The sequence below is a fragment of the Balaenoptera ricei genome, chromosome 12 (genome assembly GCF_028023285.1).
Source record: "Balaenoptera ricei isolate mBalRic1 chromosome 12, mBalRic1.hap2, whole genome shotgun sequence".
Lineage (NCBI taxonomy): Eukaryota > Metazoa > Chordata > Mammalia > Artiodactyla > Balaenopteridae > Balaenoptera > Balaenoptera ricei.
This window is the reverse complement of record NC_082650.1, coordinates 23,255,941-23,268,599: the sequence shown is the minus strand read 5'-3', so window position 1 is coordinate 23,268,599 and position 12,659 is coordinate 23,255,941.

Genomic DNA, 12,659 nt, shown 5'->3' with positions numbered 1-12,659 from the left:
ATAAATACTCTATACATATTTGATTAATGCATAATTGAATTAAGGAAACATAAAGGCCCTGGATCACTTGCCTATATCTCTCATGGGAATCTATAGGTTAAAATATCACTTTGATTCATCACTTTTTATAAGTAATCATGCCTTTTGGAATAATTACTGGCTTTGGAAATTAAAGTTCTATAGTTCAGATTGACCATAGAAAAACTTATCTAGAAAACCCAGGTTCTCTTTTTATTCAATAGAATGTACCATATCTTCAATTGCATACATGGCACATGTGGCATTTACAAGGAAATTATATCAGTCAGAGAAATAATGAACTTGTATGCCAATTACTTTATCATATTTTATAAAACAATATATTGTTTAAGTTTGTCTTACTATTGAAAGCCCAGAATCTTCCTCTAGATAGAAGTAGAATGAGCATGTAAATGTTAGTACATAAACTCAAAATTGATTAAAGACTTAAATGTAAGACTGGACACTATAAAACTCTCAGACGAAAACATAGGAAAAACACTCTTTGACATAAATCACAGCAAAGATCTTTTATGACCCACCTCCTAGAGTAATGAAAATAAAAACAAAAATAAACAAATGGGACCTAATTAAACTTAAAAGCTTTTGCACAGCAAAGGAAACCATAAACAAGACGAAAAGACAACTCACAGAATGGGAGAAAATATTTGCAAATGAAGCAATGGACAAAGGATTAATCTCCAAAATATACAAACAGCTCATGGAGCTCAATATCAAAAAAACAAACAACCCAATCAAAAAATGGGCGGAAGACCTAAATAGACATTTCACAAAAGAAGACACACAGATGGCCAAGAGGCACATGGAAAGATGCTCAACATCACTAATTATTAGAGAAATGCAAATCAAACCTACAGTGAGGTATCACCTCACACCGGTCAGAATGGCCATCAGCAAAAATACTAACAATAAATGCTGGAGAGGGTGTGGAGAAAAGGGAACCCTCTTGCACTGTTGGTGGGAATGTAAATTGATACAGCCACTGTGGAGAACAGTATGGAAGTTCCTTAAAAAACTAAAAATAAAACAAAAAACAAAACAAAACAAAACAAAACAAAAAAAACTAAAAATAGAGCTACCATATGACCCAGCAATCCCACTACTGGGCATATACCCTGAGAAAACCATAATTCAAAAAGACACATGTACCCCAATGTTCATTGCAGCACTATTTACAATAGCCAGGACATGGAAGCAACCTAAATGTCCATCGACGGATGAATGGATAAAGAAGATGTGGTACATATATATAATGGAATATTGCTCAGCCATAAAAAGAAATGAAATTAGGTCATTTGTAGACATGTGGATGGACCTAGAGTCATACAGAGTGAAGTAAGTCAGAAAGAGAAAAACAAATATCATATATTAACGCATATATGTGGAATCTCGAAAAATGGTACAGATGAACCTATTTGCAGGGCAGGAATAGAAACACAGACGTAGAGAACGGATGTGTGGACACAGGTGGGGAAAGGTAGGGTGGGATGAATTGGGAGATTAGGTTTGACATAAATACACTACCGTGTGTAAAATAGATAGCTAGTGGGAACCTGCTGTAGAGCACAGGGAGCTCAGCTCGGTGCTCTGTGATGACCTAGATGAGGGGAAGGGAGGTCCAAGGGGGGGGGGGGCGATATATTTATACATATAGCTGATTCACTTCACTGTACAGCGAAAACTGATACAACATTGTTAAACAATTACACTCCAATAAAAAGAAAAAAAGAACTGTGAGATTCTCAGAGAAAGATACTAAGTCAAAATTCTATTCTCAGTTAAACATGCAAAACATTTGAAATACACCATTTTTCAACTTGAGGAAAATAGATAATCTTTAACCCTATAATGACTTTTATCTAATTACTTCCTAATGCTACAGTATCCCAAATAATTAATATTCATCATTTAATTCTCAAAAACCTTTTTCACTTTTTTAATCCTCACATCACACAGCAGAGAATGAAGTGGGATCATCCCCCTCCCAGCTTCATTAGCATTGTAATTTCTTGCCAAGAGAAAGAATCAACCTGGTGCACTTGAATTCAACTTCAAGTTAAAGTGTACAGTAATCCAGTTAAAGCGACTCTACAAATTTTACATAAATTAATGAAGTTTCCAAATGTTTTGTCAAACATATATCAAATGGTATAAGAGATCTAGACACATCCCTTTTCTCACAGCACCACTGAGTGTCTTGTCACTAGCCTGGAAGACGGTTTTATAAAATTAAATATAAATACACTACTTCAAATGGTGAATAATTTATAGGCTGTGTTTTATAAAATTACTCTCTGATTACCAGATTGTTAATATTCACTTGATTTTCAATTACCAAGGAATATGACCCTTTTTGTAGCATTAAAAAAGAAACACAAAAGGTCAGTGAAGCGTTTATTTGTTTAAATAATATTGAGGAATAAAAAGCATTTATTAAACTGGGAAAAATAATTTTCTAAGAGCCCTATATAAATAAAAGGAATATCAAGAACTGAATACTGTACACATATCATAGCAATTACATGCCATGATAGGTATGATACATTATTTGACAAAAATATTAAATGAACAAAGATGCTCTTACATTAAGGACCTGGCAGGCAGTTATGAATTTAGGTTTAAATTTTTGTAGGAAATGTGAAAGTAGAACAGCACATTTCCGTTCCTAATTGAGGCCTTCATAACACCCTGCATCAGAAATGATCTAGATAAAATCAGAAGTACTTGCTTATAAGCAATCACCTGCAATGAGATGACATTGGTTCATGAAAGGCATGTTAAAAATGCAAACCTATTACTGAAAGGAAAGAATAGATGTAGCTCTCTGACTTGTACAGATTTACATTTTTTATCATGGAAACTATTAGGTTTCCATTTGAAGAAATACTCAGAAGGAAATACTCTCCCTCTAACTACATTAATACCTGGATACTCCTCAAGATATTATTTTATTACTTGCCTAAAGGATATAAAAGCACAGTGAAATGAAACTAAGTTTCATTTCAGGATAAGGAATATTTGAAAAAATTGAAGCCATAGAAAAGAAACATTACATCACAGTTTCTAAAAATCAATACTATCTACTTCAAGGTACCTGGATATCAAATGAAGATCTGTAAAATCCACTTGTATTAAGAAATGGCAAATTATCATGTGGTCCTGAAGGGGAAAAAAGCTGGAAAATTATATATCTTTGCTATTTATATGCAACAACAGAGTGAAATCCTTGTGATAGAGACTATGGCCTGCAAAAACCTGTATTTGCTTCCTAACCCTTTATAGAGGCAAGAGATCTAAACACACATTTCACTATTTTCCTTTGTCCCAGATATTCAAAGCACACGTTTACCATTTTTGGTTCCCCTTCTTTCCCTCCTCCCCGCCCCTATCCATGGGCACTCTAAGTGGTCTTTTTCTCTGTTTCCTTGTCACTGTCTGTTATCTGTCTCTCTTTTTATCAATTATTCCTGTCATTTTCACCCTCTTGAATATTGCCCACATTTATTTTTTCTTGTATTCTAACCACCACTTCCAGAACTTCATTTTTTACAGAGTTAACCTTACATCACTGTTCTTTAGCCAAACTTCCAGGTGATTCCAGACTATTCCTGTACCCGTTTCTCTGTATATACTCCTTGCTTTAATCATTCATTCTGTCTCCTTAACCCATCAAAGACTGAATCCCTTGTAGTGGACTGCATACCATCTATAGTCTGCCACACTTAATCATCCCAGGCTTATTTCACAATATTCCAAACTAGCTCCCTCAGTCAGTCTGGTCTCCTATTCCTTCTGTATACACACATACTACATCCTATTCTAACCTTTGGGTGTGGGCTCACATGGTCTCCCTCTCCTTATTTGACTTCACTTTTTTTTCTCATTAGTTACAAACCAACCTCTGATCACTGCCTCCTTGGAATATTTTCAGGATTCTTTTCCATGAGGTCTATAATCTCTGAGCAGACTGGAGGTTTTCAGGTTTGAACGGGACTATATCTGTTTCTTACTACTGCCATGAAAAGTTCCACAAACTAGCTGGCTTAAAACAAGAGAAATTTATTCCTTTGCTGTTCTGGAAACAAGTCCAAAATCAAGGTGTCAGCAGGACCTTACTCCCTCCAACGGTTCTAGGGAAGAATCTTCCTTGACTCTTCCTACCTTCTGGTAATTACTGGCAATCTTTGGCATTCCTTAGCTTGTAGATGCCTCACTCCAACTTCTGCCTCCGTTTCCCCATGACTGCCTGTGTATCTGTGTGTCTCTAAGTCTCTTTCTCCTCATTAGAACACCAGTCATTGGATTTAAGTCCCACACTGATCAAGTATGACTTCATCTTAAGTTGATTATATCTGCAAAGACCCTGTTTACAAATAAGGTCATATTCATATATTAGGGGAGTTAGGACTTCCACATATCTTTTGGGAGAACACAAATCAACCCACAACAGGGACACTCAAAAGCGTCTCCACTAACCCATTCATTATTACGACATAGAGAAATCCCAAGTAACGCTGCTTACATACTTCTGCTGACATTAGAAACCCACACTTTATGAAATTACCCGTTTTATCAGTGGACAGCTCAGAATTACAGTAAACAAACAAACAAAAAAACTAACTTCATTATAGCCTAAGTACATTAGCCCTGTTTCCCTACTTCTATTATTGAGACCATACAGAATAAACAGTATTGCCTTGTCAATATTATAGGCCATTAAATGATTAAAGACAGTTTATTTTCCCCTAAGACTTCCTCCAGGATACACATTCCTAGTTTACTTGATTGCCTTTTTTAATATGTCATGAAGAGAGAGAAAACCATGACATGTTTTTCTCAAAAAAACTGATTTAGCCTCAATTGTCTGATTTCAAAAGAATGTATTTTACTGCCTTCTTTCACATAGAGTTCATCCTATCATAATGGCTTTGACGTAAGACAGATGTGGCTATGAATCCCAAACCTGCCACTAAGCAACTGTGTTACCATTAAAATTAAATAATTTCTCTAAGCCTCAATGTCCTTCTTGATAAATTGGAATGTAACCTGTGTCATAAAGAGTTAATTAAAGTAATAATTAGATAATAGATAATTAGCACAGTGCTTGGTAGACTTAATAACTGGTAGCTTGTAATAACATAATTTTTATTGGTCTGTCTATATACAAATCTAATTGAACACATCAGAGCCTATATTATATTGAGCATGGCCTACAGCCCTTATTGTTAATTCATGCCCTGACAGCAACATCACAGCTAATATGGATTTGTACATTGTTTTGCAGACCTAGCTATTCTTATCTTGCTGACTGTCAGAGTGTAGGAACGGAATTGTTCTAATCACACCCAGATTTCCAAGAAGTAAGCTTAGAAACGTGTTTTTTCACATTGGTAAATGGGTAAATGGTAATGCAACTCTTCCCCTCACCACTGATTACCACTCTCACCTCTCAAAGAGGAATTCTCTAAAGAACCTGGGAAATTCTCTAGTTTTTCTAAATAAAATAACTTCTCTTACTTGACCCTTAGTCTGTTTGCAGGGCCTTAGTTTTCCATTCTGCAATATCTGCCATCATCCTTGACAAATGATGCAGAGACTTATAGTAGCTAAATGATATCCATTTTCCCATTTTTACTTAAAAACTAAAAATTTTATTTACAAAAGTGACATAACCAACTGAAATACTACATTTTTCAGCTACAACAATCCATTTGTTTAAATTCTGGTAATTGAGATGTAAGTAGAAGTGTTTTTAGGATTTCCAAGAAAATTGTTTAATGAGACCTGACTATCTGGAAAACAGTCTGAGAATACAGCGATGATTTTTAGAGCTCTAGCAGATCTCTTAGAATATGAAGTGGCCTTGATAATGGATGTCAAGAAGGTTTCATACAATAGTAGGATGAAGCTGGATCCCTAATATTCGTGAAGACTCTGGTCTAAATGTGGTCTTCCTTCCCTTAGGAGAAAACAGTACTGCTAGCTTTTTGAAACCACTGCTATTTCGTGTTTTCAGCTATATGCAAATCAACCTAATTCACTTCCTGCCCTAAATCAAATTGGGAATGGACTTCAAATACACATCTGGATCACTGCAAAAGAGGAATTATTGGCCTCTGTGTCATTTGTTCAATTGTCTTGTGTTATGAGTTGAGTTATAATCCCCCAAAATTCATATTTTGAAGTCCTGGCCTTCAGAACCTCAGTAACCTTATTTGAGGATATAGCCTTTAATTAGGTAATCAATTTAAAATGAGGTATTAGCGTAGACTCTAATCCAATATGACTGGTGTCAAAAAAATGGAAAATTTGGAGCTCTCTCTCATATTCATACAGAGAATATGAAAAAACATGAGGAATGATGAAACAAATTAAAGATGATACAAACAGATGGAGAGATATATCCATGTTCTTGGATTGGAAGAATCAACATTGTGAAAATGACTATGCTAACCAAAGCAAACTACAGATTCAATGCAATCCCTATCAAACTACCAATGGCATTTTTCACAGAACTAGAAAAAAAATTTCACAATTTGTATGGAAACACAAAAGACCCTGAATAGCCAAAGCAATCTTGAGAAAGAAAAACAGAGCTGGAGGATTCAGGCTCCCTGGCTTCAGACTATACTACAAAATTACAGAAATCAATACAGTATGGTACTGGCACAAAAACAGAAATATAAATTAATGTGACCAGAATAGAAAGCCCAGAGATAAACCCATGCACATATGGTCACCTTATCTTTGATAAAGGAGGCAAGAATATACAATGGAGAAAAGACAGCCTCTTCAATAAGTGGTGCTGGGAAAACTGGACAGGTACATGTAAATATATGAAATTAGCACACTCCCTAACACCATACACAAAAATAAACTCAAAATGGATTAAAGACCTAAATGTAAGGCCAGACACTATCAAACTCTTAGAGGAAAACATAGGCAGAACACTCTATGACATAAATCACAGCAAGATTCTTTTTGACCCACCTCCTAGAGAAATGGAAATAAAAACAAAAATACACAAATGGGACCTAATGAAACTTAAAAGCTTTTGCACAGCAAAGGAAACCATAAACAAGACGTAAAGAGAACCCTCAGAATAGGAGAAAATATTTGCAAATGAAGCAACTGACAAAGGATTAATCACCAAAATATACAAGCAGCTCATGCAGCTCAATATCAAAAAAACAAACAACCCAATCCAAAAATGGGCAGAAGACCTTAATAGACATTTCTCCAAAGAAGATATACAGATTGCCAACAGACACGAGAGGATGCTCAACATCACTAATCATTAGAGAAATGCAAATCAAAACTACAATGTGTTATCACCTCACACCGGTCAGAAAGGCCATCATCAAAAAATCTACAAACAGTAAATGCTGGAGAGGGTGTGGAGAAAAGGGAACCCTCCTACACTGTTGCTGGGAATGTAAATTGGAGCACAGTAGGGAGGTTCCTTAAAAAACTAGAAATAGAACTACCATATGATCCAGCAATCCCACTACTGGACATATACCCTGAGAAAACCATAACTCAAAAAGAGTCATGTACCACAATGTTCTTTGCAGCACTACTTACAATAGCCAGGACATGGAAGCAACCTAAGTGTCCATAGACAGATGAATGGATAAAGAAGATGTGGCACATATATACAATGGAATATTACTCAGCCATAAAAAGAAACGAAACTGAGTTATTTGTAGTGAGGTGGATGGACCTAGAGTCTGTCATACAGAGTGAAGTAAGTCAGAAAGAGAAAAACAAATACCGTATGTTAACACATATATATAGAAACCAAAAAAGAAAAAGAAAAAAAAAATGGTTCTGAAGAACCTAGGGGCAAGACAGGAATAAAGATGCAGACGTAGAGAACGGACTTAAGGGCACAGGGAGTGGGAAGGGTAAGCTGGGACGAAGTGAGAGAGTGTCATGGACATATATACACTACCAAATGCAAAATAGATAGCTAGTGGGAAGCAGCTGCATAGCACAGGGAGATCAGCTCGGTAATTTGTAACCACCTAGAGGGGTGGGATAGGGAAAGTGGGCAGGAGATGCAAGAGGGAGGGGATATGGTGGTATAAGTATACGTATAGCTGATGATTCACTTTGTTATACAGCAGAAACCAACACAACAATGTAAAGCAATTATACTCTAATAAAGATGTTTAAAAAAAAAAAAAAAACACAAGGAAGAGACCAGTCATCTATAAGCCAATGAAAAAGGCCTGGAACAGATCCTTCCCTCACAACCCTGAGAAGGAACTAACCCTGTTGACACCCTGCTTTCAGACTTCTAGCCTCCAGAACTGTGAAGCAATAAATCCCTATTGCTTATTTCACCCAATTTGTGATATTTTGTTAAGGCAGCCCTAGCATATTAACATCTTGCAATTCCAGAAAGGCTTGTGGTTTACACTTGATCTCATAATTGTCAGCCTCTTCTCTTAGGCATTTCAGTTTATTTGTTTCTTTTAATACCATTTACCTTACCACATTATGACCATGGCCCAAAACTTTCTTTTCCTAGGTTTAACCCTCTCCTCTGGGCCAAGAATAGTGCTCAGTATGTAGGCCCACTAGATTATTAGACCCAGTATACTATTACCTTGATGAGTAACTGTTTTATATAGCTAAATACTGTGAACACAGTAGCTTTCAACAGATGTTTTTTGATAGGTTGACATTTTAAAAGCATATTTCAGAAATCAATCAAATGGTTTAGAAGTCATGTTATTATTACAAATATCATGCTTTATTATTTTTAAAGAGCAATAACATTGTTTAATATATGAGGATATCTTTAAAGTGTTGTATACGGTCATATTATAAAGTTTATGTTATTAAATACTAGTATAACTTACAGCATATTACTATACCTAATCATAGATTAGTGATTCTCCTTAAGTTACTGGTCTCAAGATGTTGACCAGTACATACTGAATGCTATAAAAACATCTCCAGAAAAAATAAACAAGAACAATAATTTCCATAAAGTTGCGCACACTTTCAACGAGTTTATAGATAACTTGAAGACCATCAATGAATACACTTGCTCATATAACAACATATATTATTTGCCATTTGAATATAGAATATTTGCTTTACAAATTTTTTATCCCATTCACTTTATTCAGGACTTATATTCAACCAGTGAACGCAGATATAGCTGGCATCATTCTGATTTACTGGTACTGATTATACCTTACTGGTAGTTAAATATTTTTATATCACCCCTTTACTTTCATGCAGATGATTACAGATCTATTTATTGCTTACCAATTATTAACGTTAATTAAAGTAAATCCTGTGTACTAGTTTTCTAGGTCTGCCATAACAAAGTACCACAGACTGCATGACTTAAACAATAGAAATTTACAATTCTGGAAGCTAGTAATCTGAGATTAAGCTGTTGGCAGGGTTTATTCCTTCTGAGGCCTCTCTCCTTTGTTTGTAGATGGCCATCTTCTCCCCATATCTTCATATGAGCTTCCTTCTGTGTGTGTCTGTGTCTTAATTTCCTCTTCTTATAAGGACATCAGTCATATCAGATTAAAGCCCACACTAACGACCTCATTTTAACTTGATTACCCCTTGAAAGACCCAGTCTCCAAACATAGTCACGTTCTGAATACTGGGGCTTAGGAACTCAACATATGAACTTTTGGGGGACACAATTCAGTCCAGAAAACCTTGCATTCCTGTTAAATTTATCATTTAATTGTGTTGCTTTTCTAATAGGACTCGTAGATCAATACTCAACCAGCCATGATGTTGTTAGTGGTAACAAACTACCCATTCTATTGTAGATAATTAAATTACTATCCAAAATATATTAAATAACTATTTTCAGCATAGGACTGAGAGAAGGAAAACAAACTTGGTGAGCCCTACAATCACCCTGGCTTTCTGCCTGGAGACACTTTCCAGACTGCAGTACAAGAAGCAATAACTAAAGCAGAGCACAGCAATTATTACTGAGTTGATCAGGTTTCAGGAGGGCTGCAATAGCTTTAAATTTGAGGTAGAGTATAAGATACGAGGAAGCTACATAGATGAAGAGTTCCATAAATTTGCACAGTATTCCTTTGAATCTTTTTTGAATACTAAAGTGCACATGGATAGAATGAGACTCTATGAAGATGATCAAAGAGTAACTACTAGATAGAAAACAACTACAAAAGGCACTAGCCATGAACTGAACAGGGCTGGCTGCTAGATATCAAAATTCTAAACAGGCATAGTAGAGAGACATAGTTAAATATCAGGAGCATTCAGTAGAGACCCCAGAAATCCCACACTTTAGCATTAAACCACTTCTTACAGTTAATTCAGATGTGTTCTAACTAATCTCATAATTAAACTACCCTTATTAAAATTAAACTACATTTATAACTAATCTAGATGTGCTCTAACAAAGCTTGACTAACTGGTCACTAACCCAAATACTTACACACATCAAAGAAAGACAACAAAACCCAGACTTTCATCAGTATAACTCTCACGATACCAATTAAAAATCACCGTACTTACAGAGGCACGAAAATGTGATTCATGACCAGGAGAAACCTTAGTCAACATAAATAGAAGTAGAAATGACAGATATGATGTAATTAGTAGTCAAAAACTTTAAAAGAGCTGTTGTATGTTCAAGTGTTTAAAGAAAAGCATAAACTCAATGAGGAGAGAGATTAAAACTATGAAAAAGAATCCAGTAAAAATTGTAGAGCTGAAAAAACACAACATTTGAAAAACATACACTAAACTAGGAGTTATCAAACTTTTCCTGTAAAGCGCCAGACTGTAAGTATTTTAGGCTTTATGGGCCATACACTCTTAGTCACAACTATTCAACTCTGCCATTGTAGCACTTAAGCAAAGTCTATAGACAATGTATAAACAAAGAAGTGTGGTTATGTTCCTGTAACACTCTATTTACAAAAGCAGGTAGCTAACTAGATTTACCCTAAGGGCCTTATTTGCCAACCGCTGCTCTAAACCATCCAATTATAATTCCCAGGACACTTTGTGGTTAAGGAATTGGAGGTGTGAAGCATGGACAGCATTCTGTGTCTGTGAGAGAATTTTTCATCTTGCGATGGTAGCTGGGCTTCATGTAGTTAAACACCTGGCCCAGTTACAACACTCGAACTGTCCCAGACTTTGAGGATTCTTTAAAGAACATTTGATCTAGACCTCTTTTCCTAGCAAAAATGCAGGAGTTCATGACATATCACTGTGTCTCCTGCCAAAACCAGAAAAAAAAATCAGATAAATTAAAAACAAAACCTCATAAATTAATATCATGAACTATTTAGATAATCTAAAATTCCAGGGAGAGACAAACCCTTCTGAGATGAATTATGTGGAAATAAACAAAGGCAAACCAAATGAGAACAGAGGTTATTTACTCAGAGCTTGCTATAGGAAGCGAGTCACAGCTACCATCATAGCAGCTGGCAGAGACTCAAAGGCAGGCAGTGTAGTAGAAAAGGTTTATGGTGGAAAAAAGAGAAAGTTTCGGTTTGCTTTCATCGGAGGCTGTTAGCATGGGGAAGCTGGAGGTAGCTTAACTAGAAGTGGGGCATTTTACATGATTGTTTTGGGGAGCATATTTGGCTTTCTCCAGGTGGCTCTGAGTTGCAAGTGAGGGCAGAAATTAGGAAAGCCCATAGTCACTGTCCAAGTTCTGACTGTTCTGATTGCTGCAGAGACTTTGATTTGACTTTCTGGACTGTTTGCTGCAGAGTGTGTGGGTCACATGTCTGCTCTCATATATGGTCTTGCCATTGTCCATTTGTGTGTTCATCACTTAGGTCAAATTATCTCCAAACATTTCACTCCTGGGGGCATTTGCAGATCCTGGATACTAGCTGAAGACTGGGGTAAGAGTGCTTGGGAAAGAGAAACCAACTATTTTTTAGCAGCTGTGCACAGATGGAGTAACACGTTATAACCTGAAGGTCTGCAACCACCTGACTATGCTTCCCCATGAGATAACTGTTTGATGGGTTATTGGCTATTCTGCTATCTGGCTATTCTGTGGACAGTGTGAGAGCCTGAAGAGTTAATTTGAAAATTTCTAGAAGACAGAAGAAAATCTCCTATAGAATTGACTGGTTTAGGAAACAAAGACCTGGTGGAGAAAGAGGTAGCCTTAAGCATAGTAGTACTGTCCCCTGCCTTAGGCATCTGCCTGTTTATGACGCTGTACGGGACAGGTTGCTGAAGAGCTGGGCAAGAAATCTCTAAACTCTTGCAAATGTTCAGAGCTGAAGAGACAGAACACTATGAGGCTCACAATCCAATAATTTAGAAAATTTAGAAAGCACATCTGCGAATAAAAGTGAAACAAAAGACGACTAAGTCTTCCCAAAGCTGCAGTCCAGCCCTGACCAAGATAAATTTCTGAATGGATTGAGAGGATAAATAATTCCGTTACCTTAGTTGTCTGACAGTATAAAAAAGAGAAAAATATGTACAGTGAGAGAAAATATGTATATGTGAAATCCTATTTTTTGACAGAATGCCTAGCATACACCACAAATATTTATAAACTTTCAATTTATAAATATACAAAAAGTAATTATATATAATTAACAATCAAGAGAACA